The following is a 27,691-nucleotide window of genomic DNA, read 5'->3' as shown; positions in this document are numbered from 1 at the left end:
GTTAGAGAGAAGAACTGGAACAATAGGGTCTGGGGATCACCTCTGTTAATGAAGATCTCCTACCCCGACCTATCATCACTGTAGTGTGTTCTCAGGGTGTGAGTATGGGGTAGTACCAAGCAGAAAGACTGAGGACAGGAGAGGGTTGGCGGTTTTTGGGAATATGGATAACTTGAGTTGCATCATAGTCTCGGCAATGGTCTTGATATGTCAAGATCCACCACCAATTGTGCTATGCCCTTACCATTGTTAAGAAGTAAAAGAGAAGAGAAGCGACCCGACATACTGACCGTCAAGGACGAGTGGCCTACAAAATGGGAGTCAGAGAAGGGCAGAGACTGTCAGATTCAAAATAAGGGTTAGGGACGTAGCCAATGAGTGGGTACATGTCAATAAACAACTTGGGATTATAAAATCCCATTATATTCGTGTTCGCCCCCCACGGCGGATTGTTCCTAGACTCAGGTGTTTAAACACACTTGGGGACGGGGATATGAGACCGAGGGGGACTGAACATCCAGATGGGGGGTAAAGAGAAACAAAGACATCACCAATTATCAATTAGAGATAGTAGTAATGTGACGGACTTAAGTTCGGAAGCACAGGAGAGTATTTTGAACCTTACAGCCCCTGTAACCGATGTGTGGTGGGCGTGTGCCAGTAAAGGCAGTATAAGGCAGAGAATTCCAAAAGGGTGGCTAGATACGTGCGCCCTGGTTCTACTGGTTCAGCTAGTTAGGATTAGTCACCAGGAACCAAGGATTAAACAGATGTAGGAGGAGTTTTAACAAGAAGGAGAATAGCCCTTATTAGATGGATGCGATTGGGATACCAAGGGGGGTATCGGATGGATACCGAGCTTTGAAACAATTAGGGGAAGGGTTTACTACCACGTTCTTTTGGTGGGTGACAAACAAAATTGTGGATTGGATTAACTATATCTATTACGACCAACAACGATTTATTGGCTAGACTAGGGATGCAACAAAAGGGATATTTGAACAATTATCCGCCATCTCACTCTTATGACTTAGTAAAAAGAGGTTGGCTCTAGATCAGGCAGAAAGGGGTGGTGTCTATAGAATGGTAAGCCATTGTTGTACGTTTATCCCTAACAATACCAGTCCTGACGGGAGTATCTCTAAAGCCCTAGTTGGTTTAGATAAACTATCAGCTGAAATGAAGAGCATGGCTGGAATGGAGGGAAACGGACTGTTCTCCTGGTTGGGGGAGTGGTTTGGTAAGTATGCTGCACTGGTGGTTACTGGATTTCTGACCCTAGTAGTTATGTTTCTAATATTAATGTGCTGTGCTGCCTGTGTAATTCCTTGTTTGAGAAAGTCTGTTACAGATGTCGTGCATACGGCTGGTATGATGCCCCTCCTTGGGGCTCAAGAAGGAGATGCGGACACTGAGATGAAGCTGACTGAGGATGACCCTTGGTTTGCTATTGGTGAGGTGGTGGAGTGACACCCTAGTGGGTGTCTAAAGGGGGAATCAAAATTCCCTGTTTGTGTTTTTATGTTTTATAAATCCATTTTAACTATTGTGAATGTTTGTCTTTCCTTATGTGAAGGTTTGAAGTTCCTGGGTGGCTGGTAGCCAACCTAGTACAAGTTAGGTGTAGATGGAAGGACTGAAGGCCTTTTTATTATCATTATTGCCTAGTAATAAAAGTATGATTATTTTTGTTTGTATTGTATTTTAATGAGTGACACCCTAGTGGGTGTCAAAAGGGGGAATCCTAAATTTACCTGAAATTTCTTATTTTGGGTTCAAACCCAGCGGGTGTGAAAAGGGGGTTTGTGGGGATCTATGCTCTTACAACTAGATGTGATGCCTAGCTTAAAAAGAATACATTAATGATTAAACATAATAGGTTTGTGCTGTGCTGATATAGATTGTTTAACATAACAAGCTGTGATTAATGTGAGGAACCGTTAGGGGGTAAGCTGAGATAGACTTGTGATTCACACACACACTGCCTCTTTGTTAAACTGCTCAAGGACATGTGTACTGCAACAGAAACAACTAACACCTGGCAACAGTGAAGCGCCAAGGGGCTGGGACCACCCTGTGCGCCATCGATAGGTTGGGTAAGTTGAAACCACACCCAGCCTCTACTCTGACAGGCCCAGCCTAGATCAGGAACTATCTCTGTCAGAGTATTAAAGAAGAACCTTGGGTTGAAAAAGTTAGTTCTCTGTCTGCCCTGCGTGGTGTTTCAGTGGGCCCGTATATACGAACATCATATTTACCATTCAAGTGTTTGCATTAATTAAAATACTAGTCTATCTTAGAAGACGTGTATTGACCTCTTTTTGTTCCTATACCAGATTTGAATTGACGCAACTTGACAATAGGTACACTTCAACTGTGAGAGACGGAATCTAAAACAAAAATCCAGAAAATCACATTGTATGATTTTTAAGTAATTCATTTGCATTTTATTGCATGACATAAGTATTTGATACATCAGAAAAGCAGAACTTAATATTTGGTACAGAAACCTTTGTTTGCAATTACAGAGATCATACGTTTCCTGTAGGTCTTGACCAGGTTTGCACACACTGCAGCAGGGATTTTGGCCCACTCCTCCATACAGACCTTCTCCAGATCCTTCAGGTTTCGGGGCTGTCGCTGGGCAATACGGACTTTCAGCTCCCTCCAAATATTTTCTATTGGGTTCAGGTCTGGAGACTGGCTAGGCCACTCCAGGACCTTGAGATGCTTCTTACGGAGCCACTCCTTAGTTGCCCTGGCTGTGTGTTTCGGGTCGTTGTCATGCTGGAAGACCCAGCCACGACCCATCTTCAATGCTCTTACTGAGGGAAGGAGGTTGTTGGCCAAGATCTCGGGATACATGGCCCCATCCATCCTCCCCTCAAAACGGTGCAGTTGTCCTGTCCCCTTTGCAGAAAAGCATCCCCAAAGAATGATGTTTCCACCTCCATGCTTCACAGTTGGGATGGTGTTCTTGGGGTTGTACTCATCCTTCATCTTCCTCCAAACACGGCGAGTGGAGTTTAGACCAAAAAGCTCTATTTTTGTCTCATCAGACCACATGACCTTCTCCCATTCCTCCTCTGGATCATCCAGATGGTCATTGGCAAATTTCAGACGGGCCTGGACATGTGCTGGCTTGAGCAGGGGGACCTTGCGTGCGCTGCAGGATTTTAATCCATGACGGCGTAGTGTGTTACTAATGGTTTTCTTTGAGACTGTGGTCCCAGCTCTCTTCAGGTCATTGACCAGGTCCTGCCATGTAGTTCTGGGCTGATCCCTCACCTTCCTCATGATCATTGATGCCCCACGAGGTGAGATCTTGCATGGAGCCCCAGACCGAGGGTGATTGACCGTCATCTTGAACTTCTTCCATTTTCTAATAATTGCGCCAACAGTTGTTGCCTTCTCACCAAGCTGCTTGCCTATTGTCCTGTAGCCAATCCCAGCCTTGTGCAGATCTACAATTTTATCCCTGATGTCCTTACACAGCTCTCTGGTCTTGGCCATTGTGGAGAGGTTGGAGTCTGTTTGATTGAGTGTGTGGACAGGTGTCTTTTATACAGGTAACGAGTTCAAACAGGTGCAGTTAATACAGCTAATGAGTGGAGAACAGGAGGGCTTCTTAAAGAAAAACGAACAGGTCTGTGAGAGCCGGAATTCTTACTGGTTGGTAGGTGATCAAATACTTATGTCATGCAATAAAATGCAAATTAATTACTTAAAAATCATACAATGTGATTTTCTGGATTTTTGTTTTAGATTCTGTCTCTCACAGTTAAAGTGTACCTATGATAAAAATTACAGACCTCTACATGCTTTGTAAGTAGGAAAACCTGCAAAATCGGCAGTGTATCAAATACTTGTTCTCCCCACTGTATATGCTACAGTAATGACAGAGCTATATGCTACAGTAATGACAGAGCTATAGGCTACATTAATGACAGAGCTATAGGCTACAGTAATGACAGAGCTATAGGCTACAGTAATGACAGCGCTATAGGCTACAGTAATGACAGAGCTATATGCTACGGTAACGACAGAGCTATAGGCTACAGTAATGACAGAGCTATAGGCTACAGTAATGACAGCGCTATAGGCTACAGTAATGACAGAGCTATATGCTACGGTAACGACAGAGCTATATGCTACAGTAATGACAGAGCTACAGTGCCTTGCAAAAGTAATCATCCCCCTTGGCGTTTTTCCTATTTTGTTGCATTACAACGTGTAATTTAAGTGGATTTGGATTTGGATTTCATGTAATGGACATACACAAAATAGTCCAAATTGGTGAAGTAAAATGAAAAAATTTATTGTTTAAAAAAATTCAAAAAAATAAATAACGGAAAAGTGTTGGGTGAATATGTATTCTCCTCCTTTGCTATGAAGCCCCTAAATAAGATCTGGTGCAACCAATTACCTTCAGAAGTCACATAATTAGTTAAATAAAGTCCACCTGTGTGCAATCTAAGTGTCACATGATCTGTCACATGATCTCAGTATATATACACCTGTTCTGAAAGGCCCCATCGTCTGCAACACCACTAAGCAAGGGGCACCACCAAGCAAGTGGCACCATGAAGACCAAGGAGCTCTCCAAATAGGTCAGGAACAAAGTTGTGGAGAAGTACAGATCAGGGTTGGGTTATAAAAAAATATCAGAAACTTTGAACGTTCCACAGAGCACCATTAATTCCATTATAAAAAATTGAAAGAATATGGCACCACAACAAACCTGCCAAGAGAGGGCCATCCACCAAAACTCATGGACCAGGCAAGGAGGTCATTAATCAGAGAGGCAACAAAGAGACCAAAGATAACCCTGAAGGAGCTGCAAAGCTCCACAGCGGAGATTGGAGTATCTGTCCATAGGACCACTTCAAGCCGAACACTCCACATTACTGGGTTTAATAGAAGAGTGGCCAGAAAAAACCCATTGCTTAAATAATAAAATAACACGTCTGGTGTTCGCCAAAAGGCGTGTGGGACACTCCCCAAACATATGGAAGAAGGAGCTCTGGTCAGATGAGAGTAAAATTGAGCTTTTTGACCATCAAGGAAAATGCTATGTCTGGCGCAAACCCAACACCTCTCATCACCCCAAGAACACCATTTTTTTAATCGTCAGACATGTGGCCAGTCCTCTTCTGGCTGTGCCGGGTTGGCGATTATAACAGTAGAGTGCATTTGGAAAGTATTCAGACCCCTTGACTTTTTCCACATTTTGTTACGTTACAGACTTATTCTAAAATGGATTAAATAAATAAAATCCTCATAAATCTACACACAATACCCCATAATGAAGGAGCGAAAACTGGTTTTTAGAAATGCCTGCAAATTTATAAAAAAACAAAAACAGAAATACATGCTTTACATGAGTATTCAGACCCTTTGCTATGAGACTCGAAATTGAGCTCAGGTGCATCCTGTTTCCATTGCTCATCAGTGAAATGTTTCTACAACTTGATTGGAGTCCACCTGTGGTAAATTCAATTGATTGGACATGATTTAGAAAGGCACACAACTGTCTGTATAAGGTCCCACAGTTGACAGTGCATGTAAGAGCAAAAACCAAGCCATGAGGTCGAGCGAATTGTCCATAGAGCTCCGATACAGGATTGTGTCGAAGCACAGATCTGGGGAAGGTTACCAAAAACATTCTGCAGCATTGAAGGTCCCCAAGAACACAGTGGCCTCTATAATTCTTAAATGGAAGAAGTTTGGAACCACCAAGACTCTTACAGAGTTCCTCTGTAGAGATGGGAGAACCTTCCAGGAGGACAACCATCTCTGCAGCACTCCACCAATCAGGCCTTTATGGTAGAGTGGCCAGACGGAAGGCCGCTTGGAGTTTGCGAAAAGGCACCTAAAGGACTCTGACCATGAGAAACAAGATTCTCTGGTCTGATGAAACCAAGATTGAACTCCTTGGCTTGAATGCCAAGCGTTACGTCTGGAGGAAACCTGACACCATCCCTACGGTGACGCATGGTGGTGGCAGAATCATGCTATGGGGATGTTTTTCAGCAGCATGGACTGGGAGACTAGTCAGGATCGAGGGACAGGCGAACGGAGCAAAGTACAGAGAGATCCTTGATGAAAACCTGCTCCAGAGCGCTCAGGACCTCAGACTGGGGCGAAGTTTCACCTTCCAACAGGACAACGATCCTAAACACACAGCCAATACAACGCAGGAGTGACTTCGGGACAAGTCTCTGAATGTCCTTGAGTGGCCCAGCCAGAACCCGGACTTGAACCCGATCGAACATCTCTGGAGAGACCAGAAAGTAGCTGTGCAGCAACGCTCCCCATCCAACCTGACAGCGCTTGAGAGGATTTGCAGAGAAGAATGGTAGAAACTCCCCAAATACAGGTGTGCCAAGCTTGTAGTGTCATACCCAAGAAGAATCGAGGCTGTAATCGCTGCCAAACGTGCTTCAACAAAGTACTGAGTAAAGGGTCTGAATACTTATGTAAATGCAATATTTCAGTTTTTTACTTTTAATACATTTGCAAAATTTTGAAAAACCTGTTTTTGGTTTGTCATTATGGGGTAGATTGATGAGGGAAAAAAACGATTTAATCCATTTTAGAATAAGGCTGTAACGTAATAAAATGTGGAAAAAGTCAAGGGGTCTGAATACTTTCCGAATGCGCTGTACATGGCCATTAAGGCCAGATTGTTCTCCAAGATGCCCCACGGGGGGCCAGTATAAAAAAGAAATAAATAATGTATCCACTCACTAACTGTAAGTCGCTCTGGATAAGAGCATCTGCTAAATGACTAAAATGTAAAATGTAAAATGTAATGACCAGCAGGGTCAAATAATGATCACAGTGGTTGTAGAGGGTGCAACAGGTCAGTACATCCGGAGTAAATGTCACTAGTCTTTTCATAGCTGGGAATTCAGAGGTCGAAATAGCAGGACACCGGATAAGACAGGAGAATTACACCAGATATAACAGACTGACCCTAGCCCCCCGACACATAGACTATTGCAGCATAGATACTAGAGGCTGAGACAGGGGGGGGGGACACTGTGGCCCTATCTGACAATACCCCCGGACAGGGCCAACCAGGCAGGATATAACCCCACCCACTTTGCCAAAACACAGCCCCCACACCACTAGAAGGATATCAACAGACCACCAACTTACTACCCTGAGACAAGGCTGAGTATAGCCCATGAAGATCTCCTCCACCGCACGTGCCCGAGGGGGCACCAAACCGGACAGGAAGATCACGTCAGTGACTCAACCCACTCAAGTGACGCACCCCTCCTAGAGACGGCATGGAAGAGCACTAGTAAGCCAGTGACTCAACCCCCATAATAGGGTCAGAAGCAGAAAATCCCAATGGAGAGAGGGGAACCGGCCAGGCAGACACAGCAAGGGCGTTTCGTTGCTCCAGTGCCTTTCCGTTCACCTTCGCACCCCTGGGCCAGACTACACTCAATCATAGGACCTACTGAAGAGATGCGTCTTCAGTAAAGACTTAAAGGTCGAGACTGAGTCTGCGTCCCTCACATGGATAGGCAGACCATTCCATAAAAATTGAGCACTATAGGAGAAAGCCCTGCCTCCAGCTGTTTGCTTAGAAATTCTAGGGACAATAAGGAGGCCTGTGTCTTGTGACCATAGCGTACGTGTAGGTCACATAGGTAGGAGCAAGTCCATGTAATGCTTTGTAGGTTAGCAGTAAAACCTTGAAATCAGCCCTAGCCTTAACAGGAAGCCAGTGTAGAGAGGCTAGCACCTGAGTAATATAATCACATTTTTTGGTTCTAGTCAAGATTCTAGCAGCCATGTTTAGCACTAACTAAAGTGTATTTAGTGCTTTATCCGGGTAGCCGGAGAGTAGAGCATTGCAGTAGTCTAATCTAGAAGTGACAAAAGCATGGATTAGCTTTTCTGCATCATTTTGGACAAAAGGTTTCTGATTTTTGCAATGTTACGAAGCTGGAAAAAAGCAGTCCTTGAAATATTCTTGATATGTTCGTCAAAAGAGAAATCAGGGTCCAGAGTAACGCCGAGGTCCTTCACAGTTTTATTTGAGACGACTGTACAACCATCAAGATTAATTGTTAGATCCAACAGAAGATCTCTTTGTTTCTTGGGACCTAGAACTAGCATCTCTGTTTTGTCCGAGTTTAAAAGTAAAACATTTGCCGCCATCCACTTCCTTATGTTTGAAACACAGGCTTCCACGGTAGGCAATTTTGGGGCTTCACCATGTTTAATCGAAATGTACAGCTGTGTATCATCCGCATAGCAGTGAAAGTTAACATTGTGTTTCCGAATGACATCACCAAGAGGTAAAATATATAGGGAAAACAATAGTGGTCCTAAAACGGAACCTTGGGGAACACCAAAACTTACAAGTGATTTGTCAGAGGACAAACCATCCACAGAGACGAACTGATATCTTTCCGACAGATAAGATCTAAACCAGGCAAGAACTTGTCCGTGTAGACCAATTAAGGTTTCCAATCTCTCCAAAGGAATGCGGTGATCGATGGTGTCAAAAGCAGCAATAAGGTCTAGGAGGACAGATGCAGAGCCTTGGTCTGACGCCATTAAAAGGTAATTTACCACCTTCACGAGTGCAGTCTCAGTGCTATGATGTGGTCTAAAACCAGACTGAAGCGCTTCGTATACATTATTTGTCTCCAGGAAGGCAGTGAGTTGCTGCGCAACAGCCTTTTCAAAATTATTTGAAAGGAATGGGAGATTCGATATAGGCCGATCGTTTTTTACATTTTCATGGTCAAGGTTTGGCTTTTTCAAGAGAGGCTTTATTACTGCCACTTTTAGTGAGTTTGGTACAAATCCGGTGGATAGGGAGCCATTTATTATGTTCAACATTCGGGGGCCAAGCACAGGAAATATCTATTTCAGTAGTTTATTTGGAATAGGGTCCAGTATGCAGCTTGAAGGTTTAGAGGCCATGACTATTTTCATGAATGTGTCAAGAGACACAGACGTGTCCCCCTGCTTAAGCCAGTACATGTCCAGGCCCGTCTGAAGTTTGCTAGAGTGCATTTGGATGATCCAGAAGAGGATTGGGAGAATGTCATATGGTCAGATGAAACCAAAATATAACTTTTTTGGTAAAAACTAAACTCATCGTGTTTGGAGGACAAAGAATGCTGAGTTGCATCCAAAGAACACCATACCTACTGTGAAGCATGGGGGTGGAAACATCATGCTTTGGGGCTGTTTTTCTGCAAAGGGACCAGGACGACTGATCCGTGTAAAGGAAAGAATGAATGGGGCCATGTATCGTGAGATTTTGAGTGAAAACCTCCTTCCATCAGCAAGGGCATTGAAGATGAAACGTGGCTGGGTCTTTCAGCATGACAATGATCCCAAACACACCGCCCGGGCAACGAAGGAGTGGCTTCGTAAGAAGCATTTCAAGGTCCTGGAGTGGCCTAGCCAGTCTCCAGATCTCAACCCCATAGAAAATCTTTGGAGGGAGTTGAAAGTCTGTGTTGCCCAGCGACAGCCCCAAAACATCACTGCTCTAGAGGAGATCTGCATGGAGGAATGGGCCAAAATACCAGCAACAGTGTGTGAAAACCTTGTGAAGACTTACAGAAAACGTTTGACCTGTGTCATTGCCAACAAAGGGTATATAACAAAGTATTGAGAAACGTTTGTTATTGACCAAATACTTATTTTCCACCATAATTTGCAAATAAATTCATTACAAATCCTACAATGTTATTTTCTGGATTTCTCATTTTGTCTGTCATAGTTGACGTGTACCTATGATGAAAATTACAGGCCTCTCATATTTTTAAGTGGGAGAACTTGCACAATTGGTGGCTGACTAAATACTTTTTTCCCCCAGTGTATAGGATTAAAAAATGTGAGTGTCTCCAATGATCCTAGGTCCTGGCAGTTTTGTACAGACTCAGGACAACTGAGCTTTCGAGAAATACGCAGATTCAAAGAGAAGTCTGTAATTTGCTTTTTAATGATCATGATCTTTTCGTCGAATACCTTTTCTGTATACCATGGAGCTAGTTTCTTGTGACAAATGTTTTTCGTTTTTAGGGGTGCGACTGCATCTAGGGTTAAAAATCTAGGGCAAGGTTAAATGTAGATCCTCAGTTAGGTGGTTAACCGATTTTTGTACTCCGACATCCTTGGGTAGGTCGAGGGAGTCTGGAAGGGCATCTAGGAATCTTTGGGTTGTCCGAGAATTTATAGCACTGCTTTTGATGATCCTTGGTTGCGGTTTGAGCAGATTATTTGTTGCGATTGCAAATGTAATAAGATGGTGGTGCGATAGTCCAGGATTATGAGGAAAAACACTATATTTATTCAACGGGACAAAACTAGATCCAGGGTATGAGTTAGATCCGGAAACATGTTGGACAAAACCCACTGAGTCGATGATGGCTCCGAAAGCCTTTTGGAGTGGGTCTGTGGACTTTTCCATGTGAATATTAAAATCACCAAAAATTTGAATATTATCTGCCATGACTACAAGGTCCAATAGGAATTCAGGGAACTCAGTGAGGAACTCTGTATATAGCCCAGGAGGCCTGTAAACAGTAGCTATAAAAAGTGATTGAGTAGGCTGCATAGATTTCATGACTATAAGCTAAAAACTTTTTTTTTATTTGAAATTTTTTGAAATTTGCTATCGTAAATGTTAGCAACACCTCCGCCATTGCGGGATGCGTGGGGGATATGGTCACTAGTGTAACCAGGAGGAGAGGCCTCATTTAACACAGTAAATTCATCAGGCTTAAGCCATGTTTCAGTCAGGCCAATCACATCAAGATTATGATCAGCGATTAGTTAATTGACTATAGCTGCCTTGGAAGTGAGGGATCTAACATTAAGTAGCCCTATTTTGAGATGTGAGATATCACAATCTCTTTCAATAATGACAGGAATGGAGGAGGTCTTTATTTCAGTGAGATTTCTAAGGTGAACACTGCCATGTTTAGTTTTGCCCAACCTAGATCGAGGCACAGACACAGTCTCAATGGGGATAACTGAGCTGACTACACTGACTATGCTAGTGGCAGAGTCCACTAAACTGGCAGGCTGGCTAAAAGCCTACTGCCTGGCCTGCACCCTATCTCATTGTGGAGCTAGAGGAGTTAGAGCCCTGTCTATGTTGATAGATAAGATGAGAGCACCCCTCCAGCTAGGATGGAGTCCATTACTCCTCAGCAGGCCAGGCTTGGTCCTGTTTGTGGGTGAGTCCCAGAAAGAGGGCCAATTATCTACAAATTCTATATTTAGGTAGGGGCAGAAAACAGTTTTAAACCAGTGATTGAGTTGTGAGACTGCTGTAGAGCTCATCACTCCTCCTAACTGGGAGGGGCCAGAGACAATTACTCGATGCCGACACATCTTTCTAGCTAATTTACATGCTGAAGCTATGTTGCGCTTGGTGACCTCTGACTGTTTCATCCTAACATTGTTGGAGCCGACGTGGATAACAATATCCCTATACTCGCTACGCTCCCCGGTTTTAGCCTTAGCCAGCACCCTCTTCAGATTAGCCTTGACGTCGGTAGCCCTGCCCCCTGGTAAACAGTGTATGATCGCTGGATGATTCTTTTTAAGTCTAATATTGTGGGTAATGGAGTCGCCAATGACTAGGGTTTTGAATTTGTCAGAGCTAATTGTGGGAGGCTTCGGCGGCTCAAACCCCGTAATGGGGAGAACTGGTTGAACGTTTTGGTCGGCTGAATGAGCGACACCAGTTGAGCATGCCGACAGCATTTCTTTCCAGAAGCCTTGAGAACATTTTATACTTGAGTAGAAAAGGGGGCGTTTCATAATGTTTATGCTCATCTAGGCATGGCCACTGACTGAGAACAAATCAATATGGAAAACAATAATTTCATCTAGAATGCTAAAATCATATTGTTATCTTCACAAAAATATTATTATACTTAATCCTTTATACAACAATTAGATGCAAACCTCATAACTGGGAAGTGTACACCCCCCAGAAAAACAGTTATGTTGTTCCACCATCTTAAATGACATCACAACATAGTAACGAATTTGACATGATTGTTCTTTAAGTGCCCAACCGACCATTTCCCACATTATTTTAAGTAGGAATATTGTTTCATTATCCACTTTTGGATTTTGGAGTTTTGGCGGGAAGACTTCCTTTGTCTCACAGGGAAATTCCCTCTCCCAATACTGCATGGCACGGAAAAGAAAGTTTCTGCAAGGAATTTAGGACCGGTCATAAAACTGGCCCCCAGGAAAGGGGATGTTCAAACCTTTGCCTAGCCGGCATCTTTGATCCTCAGCCCATGAGGGCAAGTCATGACAACGTGTTTTACTTTTTCTATTATTGATCTATTTTCCCCCCGCCACCAAATACGCTATTTTTCAAAAAGCATATTTGCCGGCGGGGTGATCCAATCATAAAATTAAGAACTGAGTCACTGTGGTGCAAAGCCACATAAAGCCAGTAGCTGCCTGGCGCTTTACACTGTGGATTTTTTCCCCAATCAATCAAACTCATCATGGTATATTATCGAGGGGGTCAAACTGACCTGTTTCTAATATTGGGGGGGGGGGGGGATCCCCTCTTCCCCCCGCAAGTTACGTGCCTGCAGGGAGGCCCATTGTCGTCTATCTGTCTTTATGTTGGTGACACAGCTGACATTGAGAAGTAAATCAGCGTCCTGTTCAATAACCACCAAAGGGAAGAAAACAAACTGAAACAGGGAGGGACCCACCTGTAAGAAATGCTCATTTATTTTTCTGTTGCAAAAATGTTTTCAAACACTCTGTGCCTAATGAACACAACCCTGCTAAAGAAGCAACCTGTCAGATCAGGTCAGGCAGCATCCTACTCTAGATGATTGGTGGAGTGGGATGGGACAATCTTACCTAGCAGCTATTCCTGGGATTCGGAAATGACCATGCCGGCAGTTACATCAGATCACTTTGACACAGTGACAACAAAAGAAAATGGTGCCTTGTGTTGTTATGAAACGTTGGTCTTAGCTGACTGAGGCTATCTTTAGTAGGGTTATTATGTATTTCCTGCCGGATGGTTGGTACATGTGGTACACTCTTTCAGAAAAAAGGGTTCCAAAAGGGTTCTTCAGCTGTCCCCATAGCAGAACCCTTTTTGGTTTCAGGTAGAACTCTTTTTGGTTCCAGGTAGAACCCTTTTGGGTTCCATGAAGAACCCTCTGTGGAAACGGTTCTACATCAAATCAATCAAATCAAATGTTATTTGTCACACGCTTCGTAAACAACAGGTGTGGACTAACATTGAAATGCTTACTTATGGGCCCTCCCAACAATGCAGAGAGAAAGAAAATAGATAAATAATAGAAAAAGTAAAACATGTAATAATACAAGTAATAATAAATACACAATGAGTAACGATAACTTGGCTATATACAATGGGTACCAATACCAGTATAGAGGTCCTGAATGGCAGGGAGCTCAGCCCCAGTGATGTACTGGGCCGTACACACTACCCTCTGTAGTGTCTTGCGGTCAGATGCCAAGCAGTTGCTATACCAAGTGGTGATGCAGCCAGTCAAGATCAATCAATCAATTTTATTTTATATAGCCCTTCTTACATCAGCTAATATCTCGAAGTGCTGTACAATGGTGCTCTCAATGGTGCAACTGTATAACTTTTTGACCATCTGAGGGCCCATGCCAAATATTTTCAGCCTCCAGAGGAGGAAGAGGCACTGTCTTGCCCTTTTCACAACACTGTTGGTGTGTGTGGACCATAATAGATCCTTAGTGATGTGGACACCAAGGAACCTGAAGCTCTCGACCCGCTCCACTACAGCCCCATCGATGTGAATGGGGGGCGTGCTCGTCCCTCCGTTTCCTGTAGTCCACGATCTGCTCCTTTGTCTTGCTCACGTTAATGGAAAGGTTGATGTCTTGGCACCACACTGACAGTTCTCTGACCTCCTCCCTACAGGCTGTCTCATCGTCATTGGTGATCAGGTCTACCACTGTCATGTGCATCTGCAAACTTAGTGATGGTGTTGGAGTTGTGCGTGGCCACACAGTCGTGGGTGAACAAGGAGTACAGGAGGGGTCTAAGCATGCACCCCTGAGGGGCCTCCGTGTTGAGGGTCAGCGAGGCGGATGTGTTGTGGCCTACCCTCACCTCCTGGGGGCAGCCCGACAGGAAATCCAGGATCCAGTTGCAGAGAGAGGTGTTCAGTCCCAGGGTCCTTAGCATAAGGATGAGTTTGGCGAGCACTATGGTGTCGAACGCTAAACTGTAGTCAATAAAAAGCATTCTCACATAGGTGTTACTTTTGTCCAGGTGGGAAAGGGCAGTGTGAAGTGCAATGGAGATTGTGTCATCTGTGGATCTGTTGGGGCGGTATGCGAATTGTAGTGGGTCCAGGGTGTATGGGATGATGGTGTTGATGTGAGCCATGACCACCCTTTCAAAGCATTTAATGGTTACATATGTGAGTGCTACGGGGCGAGTCATTTAGACAGGTTACCTTGGTGTTCTTGGGCACAGGGACTATGGTTGTTTGCTTGAAACATGTAGGTATTACAGACTGGGTCAGGGAGAGGTTGAAAATGTCAGTGAAGACACTTGCCAAATGGTCAGCACATGCTCTGAGTACGTGTCCGGGTTATCCTTCTGAATGTTAATCTGTTTAAAGGTCTTACGCACATCGGCTACAGAGAGCGTGATCACATAGTCATCCGGAACAGCTGGTGCTCTCATACATGGTTCAGTGTTGTTTGCCTCAAAGTGAGCATAGAAGGCATTTAGCACGTCTGGTAGGCTCGCATCACTGGGCAGCTCGCGGCTGATTTTCCCTTTGTAATCCATGATAGTTTGCAAGCCCTGCCATATCCAACGAGCATCAGAGCTGGTGTAGTAGGATTCGATCTTAGTCATGTATTGTCGCTTTGTCTGCCTGATGTTTCATCGGAGGGCGTAGTGGGATTTCTTATAAGCCTCCGGATTAGTGTCCCGCTCCTTGAAAGCGGCAGCTCTAGCCTTTAGCTCAGTGTGGATGTTGCCTGTAATCCATGGCTTCAGGTTGGGATATGTTCATACGGTCACTGTGGGGACGACGTCGTCAATTTACTTATTAATGAAGCCGTTGACTGATGTGGTAAACTCCTCAATGCCATCGGATGAATCCCGAAACATAGTCCAGTCTGTGCTAGCGAAACAGTCCTGTAGTTTAGAATCCGTTTCATCGGACCACTTCCATATTGAAGGCGTCACTGGTACTTCCTGTTTGAGTTTTTGCTTGTAAGCAAGAATCAGGAGGATAGAGATATGGTCAGATTTGCCAAATGGAGGGCGACGGAGAGTTTTATACTGTATATGTTTCTGTGTGTGGAGTAAAGGTGATGTTGAGTTTTTTCACTTCTAGTTGCACAGGTGACATGCTGGTAGAATATAGGTAAGACAGATTTGAGTTTTCCTGCATTCAAATCCCCAGCCACTAGGAGCATTTTCTTGTTTGCTTATGGCCCTATACAGCTAGTGTCAGTATCGGTTTGTGGTGGAAAATAGACAGCTACAATAAATATAGATGAAAACTCTCTTGGTAAATAGTATGGTCTACAGCTTATCATGAGGTATTCTAACTCAGGTGAGCAAAACCTTGAGACTTCCTTAATATTAGTGATTGCGCACCAGCTGTTGTTAACAAAGAGACACACACCTAACCCCTTGAGCTTACGCGACGCTCCCGTTCTGACCTGCCGATGCATAGAAAAAACAGCTAGATGTGTATTATCCATGTTCTTGTTCAGCCACGACTCGGAGAAACATAAGATATTACAGTTCTTCAGGTCCCATTGATAGGATAGTGTCGAGCAGAGCTAATCCAGTTTGTTCTCCAATGATTGTACGTTCACCAATTGAATGGAGGTTAGAGGCGGTTTATGTACTCGCCGACGTAGTTTCGTCAGGGTGCCAGGGGGCAGCAGGCCACCTCACAGGGGGCAACAGGCCATCTCACATTTATCTCACTTACTTTGAGTACCAAGCCTGCTTTTAGTTTGTCATATACAAATTGCCATATTTCCTATGGGTCTCATGAATCAGATATGATTTTACTGCTGAGTGGTGCTGCACTGTGCCACTTTGTGCTTAGCACCGTGGTTTGTGTTTTAGAGGAAGTTTGTGTTTGTGTGTGTCTATGTGTATGTGTGTGTGTGTATACAATACATCATACTACTTTCCTCGACAGATGACTTGAAGTTGTGTCAACCCAGAGTGACCGTAATTATTTGCATACCAGGATTTACTAAGTAGAGACAACCAGTGATTTAGTGGTAAAAGGTCAACTCTGATCGCCGCATTCGCCAGGTCGTGTTGAAATAAGTAACGCTCCCTATACTTTCAATGCATTTTCCCCCAAAAGGTGGGTAAACTGTCTTGGGGAAAAAAGGTGTGTAAACTGGGTTTACTTGCGTTTACCCTCCACTACACCACAGGAGACAGTAAGGTATATTTGCTTTTTATATTATATTACAATATTTGGGCGTTTAAACATTTTACAGCACTATTTTCCAAGTCTGTGTGGTGTCGAGACAACGATGCTGTAATGCTGTGTTGACAAGGAATCCGCTGACTCTGTACTTGATTATAACTTTTATTACATCAAAGATTTCAGCATCAATTTACAGATTTCTGCAGAATCTGGAGAAGAACTAACCCAATCTCAAATATGATTATTCTCCCCGTCCTTTGTTCAAAACCAGGTATATATCCTATGTAACATAAGATGGGTGTTTTGGATAGACCAATCCCTGGCTTCCACATATCCAAGTGTCCTCTGTTTCAGGGGGCCCCTATAGTAATGCTTTCCAGATGTTTCAGCAAAGCAAAGTAAAGTTAATCTAACACACTATTTGCAAACCTCAGCCAAAATTATAAACTGTTCAGATACTACATCTGCTTTACTAGTATTGACTTTGACCACTTCTTTGTCTAGCCTGCGAGGGCACATTGAGGCCTTCTGTGATGAAACCGAATTTTATTTTTTTATTTTTTTATTTAACCTTTATTTAACCAGGAAGGGCTCATTGAGATTTAAAATCTCTTTTTCAAGAGTGTCCTGGCCAAGATAGGCAGCACCAAGTCATTACAAAAAATTACAGACAGACAACATGAAAAACTACAAGTAATCTAGTAAAAACCATTCATGAATTCACAAGAGTATAACAATATCAAAAACAGCAAATTAAAAACATTGACAGGTCAGGGAATCAGCCTCAAAATCCTTCATCAGAGATTTAAAAACACCAATCGGGACAAGTTCTTCCAGTTTAAAATTATTTTGTAAGGTGTTCCAAGACGATGGCGCAGAGTACATAAAAGACCTTTTACCAAATTCAGTTCGGACATTTGGAACAGTTAGCAGGATAAAGTCCAGTGAACGAAGAGAGTACCCACCACATTTCTGAACAATAAAAATGCCCAAATAAAAAGGTAGTAAACCCAAAATGGCTTTGTAAATAAAAGTATACCAGTGACTGAGCCTACGAGTGACTAGAGAAGGCCAGCCAACCCTGGTATACAAAGTACAGTGGTGCGTAAGGGTTTTGCAGTTTAAAATAAATCTCAAAGTACCATGATAAAGAGTGTCAATTGATCTCAAACACTGAGCGGAAGCATTCATATATAAAATATCCCCATAGTCTAGTAAAGGCATAAATGTAGCTGATACTAGCCTCCTTCTGGCTTCAAAAGAAAAACAGGCCTTATTCCTAAAATAAAATCCCAATTTCAGCTTCAATTTTTTTTTTTTTTTTTGAATATGCAATTTAAAAGAGAGGCCGTCATCAATTAGAATTCCAAGATATTTATATGAGGTTACAACCTCAATCTCCTTGCCCTGACAGGTAGTAACAGGTGAAAGGTTCAGAGGTCTATTTCTTGCATTAGAAAACACCATTAGTTTAGTTTTGTCAGTATTGAGGATAAGCTTCAATTGACACAAGGTATGTTGAACAGTATAAAAAGCAGTTTGCAAGTTCTGGAAAGCTTTTGTAAGAGATGAGGCACAACAGTAAATAACAGTATCATCAGCATAAAAATGAAGTTGTGCATTTTGGACATTTTTGTCTAAATCATTAATATAAATAGTGAATAAGAGAGGACCAAGTACAGAGCCCTGGGGCACACCATTCAGGACAGACAATTTAACAGACATAAGCCCATCAAATTGAGTGCACTGAGTTCTATCAGACAGATAGTTAGCAAACCATGCAACTGCATGCTCCGAAAGACCTACACTCAACAATCTCTGCCTTAGTATAGCATGATCTACTGTATCAAAAGCCTTAGAGAGATCAATAAAAAGTGAGACACAGTGCTGTTTTTTGTCAAGGGCTTCAGTGATATCATTTAAAACCTTCATGGCTGCTGTAATTGTGCTATGCTTCTTCCTGAAGCCCGATTGATACATTGATAAAATAGAGTTAGTAAATAAAAACTCTTTTAGCTGTTCACTTACAAGGGTTTCAAGTATTTTCACCAGGGGTGACAGCTTTGAGATTGGCCTATAATTATTTAAAAGAGTTGGATCTCCCCCTTTTAAAAGTGGTAGGACAAATGCTGACTTCCAGATCTTTGGAATTTCATTACATTCCAGGGTTAGATTGAACAGATATGTAAGTGGTTCAGCTATGAAATCAGCTGCCAGATTTAAAAAGCAGGGATCCAAAAGATCAGGACCTGCAGGCTTTCTTTGATCTAAGGATTTCAGGGCTTTATGTACCACCTGCACTGAGAATGGCAGAAAACTAAAAGTTTGACCAGCTCTCACTGGTTCATCCACACAGGGTTGTACAGAGACAGAGGACACTGGTTCATCCACACAGGGTTGTACAGAGACAGAGGACACTGAATCAAACAGCCTACCAGATGATACAAAGTGCTCATTGAAACAATTCAGCATTTCAGATTTGTCATATATAGCAACAGAGTCCTTCAAAACACATGACGGTAATTCATTAACATTACTGTTACCAGACATAGACTTAATAGCATTCCAAAACTTTCTAGGGTCATTCAGGTTATCAGTGGTAACAGACATAAAATATTCAGACTTGGCCTTCCTGAGAAGAAAATAACACTTGTTTCTTAACTGCCTAAAAATAAGCCAATCAGCATCAGAACAAGATTTCCTTGCTTTAGCCCAGGCTAGATTACGGTCGTGAATAATACAAGACAGCTCAGAAGAAAACCATGGATTATCCCGCCCTTTAACCCTGAACCTGCGGAATGGTGCATGTTTGTTTACTATTTGGAAAAAACCATCATGAAAGATTCCTCTCACAACGCTGTGACCAGCTCCAACTCTGGGTTTGTGTAACGAGGTCGGGGTGGACAGGTGCTACGGCCCTGTTCATTGGTCAGTAATTAGACCACTGTGTATCCTCTGATGAAGCTATACAGAGACACGTGCGGCGTGGTTCTTTAGCCAGACGCTGCTATTAGACTATATGAGGCTGCTGGAACAAAGAGATCTGTTCAGGTTCTCACCTAGCCCCAAATGAGTAGGCTACTCTTGTCAACCTAGTACTGTTAAACCCTTGTGTACCACATTGACCGTTCTGGTAACCTAGGAAAATAATAATAATATAATAATAATAATTTTTCCCATGTCATTTGTCTGCTTTATGTTTGTCTGTGCTTTCATCAGTTCCTTTTTTCATTTCAACTCTGAGTTCCATACATAGGGCCCTTTTCAAGGTGTCTGGCTTGCTCAGATTGAACTTGGAGTGAACCCCTCCATAATAATACTGTTTTCCCCTATCTCACTTACTTTGAGTACCAAGCCTGCTTTTAGTTTGTCAACACTTTCATCAGTTCTACGCTCATTTCAGTTATGGGTTCCAGACTCATTATAAGGCCCCATTCATCATCTGTCTGCACTCTCTGTCTGTGTCCCAGTGAGATATGGAGAAAGACACTCAGAATTACATTTAGGGATACATCAATAACAATATGGTTGGACCTACAAATCCCAGGGCCTATTTTTTCTCTAGTGCTGTACAATTATTATATTCTTCTCAGTAAAGCTCTTTACTCTGCAGACTTGTTTAGTAGGAGCAATATAGCCTCAAGGGCTACTGGATGACCAAGACAGCTTAAAACATACAAGTGAACAAACCATGTTATGAGTGACAAATAGCGTACATAATTATGAATATGTGTTTTGTTCATTGGCCCTTCATTTGTTGGTGAGGCTGAAGGTCAAACAATCAAACAACAATCTATATGTGTCATTTATAATCGTCCTCTTTATCAAGTGGTATAGAGGGATTATGGAGCTTATGAAGCTGCTTCTTTGGTCAGGTTGAAGTGAGAATGAATGAGACTAAAGAGCCAACAAGAGTGCTTTTGGTTATCTCAGTCAAAATGAATATTCATCCCAAGACCTTGACCCATTTTCTACATGCGTTCATTATTTTTAACACTTACTGTTTCATTTTAAGTCATGTTCACATGATAGTTTTATCTGTTGAATCATGCTATGAGATTTTCTTTTACAATTATAGGTCTCACACATTTAATTAAATTTCCAACAATACTATTGACAAAATGACATTCTCTCTCTCTCTCTCTCTCTCTCTCTCTCTCTCTCTCTCTCTCTCTCTCTCTCTCTCTCTCTCTCTCTCTCTCTCTCTCTCTCTCTCTCTCTCTCTCTCTCTCTCCCTTTTTCAAACACTCTCCACTAATCAGCTGGCCTGCCAAGCCTCTGTCCATTTGTCTCCATCCATCCCTCCATCCATCCATTCCTCTATCCTGTTTCATTTTCTGATGACTCTGACATCATAGTTGGTAGCCTGTGTTGTATTTGGAAAGAGAAAGTGGGATAATTTGATAAAAGATGGAGGCTGCCCAAGATGGAGGGGATCAGCGCTTTGTGGAGGCGATAGCTATTTAAAGGTAGGTTATGTTAGGAGCAGGTGATGATAGCTATTTAAAGGTAGATTATGTTAGGAGAAGGTGATGATAGCTATTTAAATGTAGGTTATGTTAGGAGCAGGTGATGATAGCTATTTAAAGGTAGGTTATGTTAGGAGCAGATCCTAATAGCTATTTAAAGGTAGGTTATGTTAGGAGCAGGTGATGCTAGCTATTTATAGGTAGGTTATGTTAGGAGCAGGTCGTAATAGCTATTTAAAGGTAGTTATGTTAGGAGCAGGGGATGATAGCTATTTAAAGGTAGGTTATGTTAGGAGCAGGTGATGATGGCTATTTAAAGGTAGGTTATGTTAGGAGCAGGTCGTAATAGCTATTTAAAGGTAGGTTATGTTAGGAGCAGGTGATTATAGCTATTTCAAGTTAGGTTATGTTAGGAGCAGGTGATGATAGCTATTTAAAGGTAGGTTATGTTAGGAGCAGGTCGTAATAGCTATTTAAAGGTAGGTTATATTAGGAGCAGGAGATAATAGCTATTTAAAGGTAGGTTATGTTAGGAGCAGGTGATGATAGCTATTTAAAGGTAGGTTATGTTAGGAGAAGGTTGTGATAGCTATTTAAAGGTAGGTTATGTTAGGAGCAGGGGATGATAGCTATTTAAAGGTAGGTTATGTTAGGAGCAGGTGATGATAGCTATTTAAAGGTAGGTTATGTTATGAGCAAGTTGTAATAGCTATTTAAAGGTAGGTTATGTTAGGAGCAGGTGATTATAGCTATTTAAAGGTAGGTTATGTTAGGAGCAGGTGATGGTAGCTATTTAAAGTTAGGTTATGTTAGGAGCAGGTCGTAATAGCTATTTAAAGGTAGGTTATATTAGGAGCAGGTGATAATAGCTATTTAAAGGTAGGTTATGTTAGGAGCAGGTGATGATAGCTATTTAAAGGTAGGTTATGTTAGGAGAAGGTTGTGATAGCTATTTACAAAGGTAGGTTATGTTAGGAGAAGGTCGTGATAGCTATTTAAAGGTAGGTTGTGTTAGGAGCAGGTCGTAATAGCTATTTAAAGGTAGGTTATGTTAGGAGCAAGTGATGATAGCTATTTAAAGGTAGGTTATGTTAGGAGAAGGTCATGATAGCTATTTAAAGGTAGGTTATGTTAGGAGCAGGTCGTGATAGCTATTTAAAGGTAGGTTATGTTAGGAGCAGGTGATGATAGCTATTTAAAGGTAGGTTATGTTAGGAGCAGGTGATGATAGCTATTTAAAGGTAGGTTATGTTAGGAGCAGGTGATGATAGCTATTTAAAGGTAGGCTATGTTAGGAGAAGGTCGTGATAGCTATTTAAAGGTAGGTTATGTTAGGAGCAGGTGATGATAGCTATTTAAAGGTAGGTTAGGTTAGGAGCAGGTGATTATAGCTATTTAAAGGTAGGCTATGTTAGGAGAAGGTCGTGATAGCTATTTCAAGGAAGGTTACCCATTTTTGGTTGTATAAATTAATGACATGTACCCATTGATTCTTCAAGAATATAACTTATAAATGCCTCATGAGCTTAGTTCAACTGTCGTACCCCACCAGAACCCAAAATATAAGCTTGTTTTACTCCAATGTTAGTAAACAAAGTAAATGTACAAAAATACTGTATAGCCTCAAAACATGGTTAAAACTATAATGTTGATATCATGGATGCTCAGTCCTGGCACCCATAGTAAAGCATCTCTGTCTGTCTCCATAGTGACGGAACCAATCTAACAGCAATATTAGTTTTACAGTAGCCTATACATTAAGGTGTTTTTTCCTGATCAATGGCCATGGTCCTCTCACTCAGGTTGCTCAATGGGCTGTTCTTAGACCCAGTTGTCCTGACACCTATAGGACCCAATGGGTATAATTTAATCAAAGTAATGCAATACACTCTATTACTTTCTTTATGATACTATGCACACAGACACACTCCAATAACCTGGATGAGCACCCACCCACCCTTTCTCTCTCTCCCGCCACTTCAAACAATAAAGCAATATTGCTGTGAACCTAAAATAAACCGAGCTAGGATATGAATGAAAATCACTATTACCCTTCAGTAAATTGATAGATAGTATTGCCAACAAACTCAAACGAGGAAATGAACAAAGCCATATACCATTGACATTAATATTAATACTGCATTGGAATAAAGCAGGTTGAATATTGTTACACATGAAAGTGATGTTGATGACCAGCCTAATCGACCGAACAGGAATCACTACTCTTTAACACAGATCCATTTACAGATATTCAGAGTGACCTCATGTGGAGTAAAAGACACGGGGGAAAGGAGGCATGATACGTATCGACTATCACAGACATTACCTGAACTTTACTGTTGGTCAGCTAAGCCTATAAACATACACATATACATTATAAGGGAATGTGAGTGCGTGTATTGAGCTGAGCCGGAGCAAAAAGTTTGTAATCTCCTAAATCTGTATCAAATCTTTATTCATCTGAACATTGTTATTAGGCTAGATGGACAGCTAAACATAACCATAAGGACAGCTAAACACAAAGCTTTTAAACAGAGGTCCTGGCTGGCAGGGAGCTCAGCCCCAGTGATGTACTGGGCTGTACGCACCACCTTCTGTAGCGCTTTGTGGAAGAGGGCGGTGCATTTGATATACCAAGCGGTGATGCAGCCTTTTTGAGGATCTTTTCAGCCTCCTGAGGGGAAAGAGGTGCTGCGGTGCCCTCTTCACGACTGTGAGGGTGTGTGTGGACCATGTTAAGTCCTTAGTGCAGTGGACGCCAAGGAACTTGAAGCTCTCGACCCACTCCACTACAGCCCTGTCGATGTGGATGGGGGCGTGCTCTCCCCTCTATCTCCTATAGTCCACGATCAGCTCTTTGGTCGTACTGACGTTGAAGGAGTGGTTGTTGTCCTAGCACCACACTGCTAAGTCTCGGACCTCCTCCCTGTAGGCTGTCTCATCACTATCAGTGATCAGGCCTACCACCGTTGTGTCATCAGCAAACTTGATGATGGAATTGGACTTGTGCGTGGCCATGCAGTTGTGGGTGAACAGGGAGTACAGGAGGGGACTAAACACACACGCCTGAGGGGCCCCCGTCTTGAGGATCAGTGCGGCAGAGGTGTTGTTGCCTACCATCACCACCTGGGAGAGGCCCGTTAGAAAGTCCAGGATCCAGTTGGAGAGGGAGGGGTTCAGTCCCAGGGCCCCTAGCTTGGTGATGAGCTTGGAGGGGACTATTGTGTTGAACGCTGAAAAATGTATGCACTCACTAACTGTAAGTCGCTCTGGATAAGAGCGTCTGCTAAATGACTAAAAGGTCAATGTAAAATAATTACAGATGTGATTGCTACAGGGCTATAGTCATTTAGGCAGGTTACCTTGGTGCTCTTGGGAACAGAGACAATGGTGGTCAGCTTGAAACATGTTGGGATTACAGACTGGGACAAGGAGAGATTGAAAATGTCTGTACGCCGTGGAACTTGAAGCTTCACCTTCTCCACTGGGGCCCTGTCAATGTGGATAGGGGAGTGCTCCCTCTGCTGTCTCCTGAAGTCCACGATCAGCTCCTTCGTTTTATGTTGACGTAGAGGTAGAGGTTATTTTCCTGACACCACTCCGCCAGGGCCCTCACCTCCCTGTAGGCTGTCTCGTCGTTGATAATCAGTCATGGGTGAACAAAGAATACAGGAGGGGCCTGAACACGCACCCTTGTGGGGCCCCTGTGTTGAGAATCAGTGTAGTGGAGGTGTTGTTGTCTACCTTCACCACCTGGGGGTGGTCCGTCAGGAGGTCCAGGACCCAGTTGCACAGGGCAAGGTTCAGATGAGAGCGGAGGGTACTATGGTGTTGAAGGCTGAGCTGTAGTCAATGAACAGCATTATTACATACACTACCAGTCAAAAGTTTTAGAACACCTACTCATTCAAGGGTTTTTCTTTATTTTTACTATTTTTTACATTGTAAAATAATAGTGAAGACATCAAAACTATGAAATAACACATATGGAATCATGTAGTAACCAACATTTTTTTAAACAAATCAAAATATATGTTATATTTGAGATTTTTCCAATTTGCACACTCTTGGCATTCTCTCAACCAGCTTCACCTGGAATGCTTTTCCAACAGTCTTGAAGGAGTTCCCACATATGCTGAGCACTTGTTGGCTGCTTTTCCTTCACTCTGCGGTACGACTCATCCCAAACCATCTCAATTTGGTGGAGGTCGGTAGATTGTGGAGGCCAGGTCATCTGATGCAGCAATCCATCACTCTCCTTTCTGGTAAAATAGCCCTTACACCTGGAGGTGTGTTGGGTCATTGTCCTGTTAAAAAACAAATGATAGTCCCACTAAGCCTAAACCAGATGGGATGGTGTATCGCTGCAGAATGCTGTGGTAGCCATGCTGATTCAGTGTGCCTTGAATTCTAAATAAATCACAGACAGTGTCACCAGCAAAGCACCACCACACCATAACACCTCTTCCTCCATGATTTAAGGTGGGAAATACACATACGAAGATCATCCGTTCACCCACACCGCCTCTCACAAAGACACAGCGGTTGGAAGCAAAAATCTCAAATTTGGTCTCCAGACCAAAGGACACATTTCCACCGGTCTAATGTCCATTGCTCGTGTTTCTTGGCCCAAGCAGGTCTCTTCTTATTATTGGTGTCCTTTAGTAGTGATTTCTTTGCAGCAATTCGACCATGAAGGTCTCCTCTGAACAGTTTATGTTGAGATGTGTCTGTTACTTGAACTCTGTAAAGCATATATTTGGGCTGCAATTTCTGAAGCTGGTAACTCTAATGAACTTATCCTCTGCAGCAGAGGTAACTCTGGGTCTTCCATTCCTGTGGCGGTCCTCATGAGAGCTAGTTTCATCATAGCGCTTGATGGTTTTTGCAACTGCACTGTACACACCATATACACACTCATTCACACGCACTACATTGACACTCACACACATTCACATACACTATATACGCACACACAAATAACACACACACTCTTTTACACTCATAATTTGCTGTTGCTACTCTGTTCTTTATTTTACTCTTATTATGATCTATCCTGAAGCCTAGTCACTTTACCCTGCCTTGATGTACATATCTACCTCAAATACCATACAAATACATTGATCTGGTACTGGTACTCCCTGTATATAGCTCCATTCTTGTGTATTTTATTTTATTCCTCTTGTGTTACTATTTTATTTTTAAACTCTGCATCGTTGGGAAGGGCTCATAAGCAAGCATTTAATGATAAAGTCTACACCAGTTGTTTCGGCAAGTGACAAAAAAACATTTGATTTGATTAGATTTTTACATAACCTATAACTTACGTTTGGAATTCAGCTTGTAATTTCATCACGGCCAACATATTTTCACGTTGCATAAATAATCACTGCCTTCTCATGGACATTGTAAAATGTAACATGAGTAATACTGTCTGTTTGCATGATATGTAGTCCAAAAACCCAACCCATAAGCCATTGTGATATGACTTGCGAATAAAGAGAGGAGAGGAGAACTAAGCCAATGCTTAGCAACGGCACACGGCAGCCACCGTCCAAGTCATTGTCACTATGGAGACAGCCACAGGATGGACTACTTTACTTTGATTCCTCTGTGGAAACAAACTCATAAACAAATTCATGAACGCCACCAGGACTTCACCATGACTGACTGTTTAACTCCATCGACGCTGGTTGATGACTGGCTCAGTATGAGGTTCTCCCACTGAATCTGGGGCAGTGGGGTGATGAATCCTCTGCTCTGTAGCCCTGGGACACTTACTAGACTAGTAATGACTTGCGGGGGCATTATAACACTTCTCTCCTCCTGCTCATCCATCCATTCACTCTGACCCATTTCTGCTTCTAACCTGCTGGTCTGAAGTCAACAGGACATTCACCTGGAAATCCTGCCATGTTCAAATCCGCACAGTGCACATGGAAAATAACTTTGTCAATGCATTATTCATTGGTTATAATTTATGAATAGACTTTGATATTGAAAGGTGTATAAGAAAGACAACATGAACAACAGTTTCACAACTCAGTACAACTCAAGCCTTAACATGTTGATGACCACCTGCCTCACCTACCAACACCTGCCTCACCTACCAACACCTGCCTCAGCTGCCAACGCCAATTTGCTTGAGTTATTGCTTGCTTCTCAGTAGTACCTTTTCATTTTCATCAGAGAAGCCCTTCTCCCATTGGCCTCCATTTTCCCTCATGGTCACTGTACAGTATGTCATCACAACATGCTTCAGAACCAATCATGGTACAGGTCCTTTTGTCCAAATAAGCTCTATAGGTCAATATATTGTTGTCTAATGCCACCAAAGGATAAGGTTGAGTTGAACAATACAATAACTACCACTTCATACAGTATGTTCACCGTTAAGCACAGTGCTGAAACACTGGACCACTCCACAAAGCCAAGTAACAATAACCTTTTGATACTGACAGCATCATCACAACACATCTACTAACAACAAGGAACACGCAGAGTTAAGCACATAATATAAAGTGGGTTAATTGGTCAAGAACAATCAAGAACTGGTTCACCCAGCAAGGCTCCAGTGTGCCGGAATGGTTCAGTAAATTGCGAGCCAAGGGGGGTTGGCGGTGAGAGGATGGTGATGTTCAGGCACACTAGCCAGAGAACATGCTGACATTTGGGCGTGGGAACACCTGGGATTGGTGGTGGTGTATTAGGAAGGTAGCAGATAGCAATCAGAGCTCAGGGGGTTGACTGGGTAGA

Source organism: Coregonus clupeaformis, chromosome 7 (genome assembly GCF_020615455.1).
Source record: "Coregonus clupeaformis isolate EN_2021a chromosome 7, ASM2061545v1, whole genome shotgun sequence".
Lineage (NCBI taxonomy): Eukaryota > Metazoa > Chordata > Actinopteri > Salmoniformes > Salmonidae > Coregonus > Coregonus clupeaformis.
Note: the sequence above shows the minus strand (reverse complement) of the source record.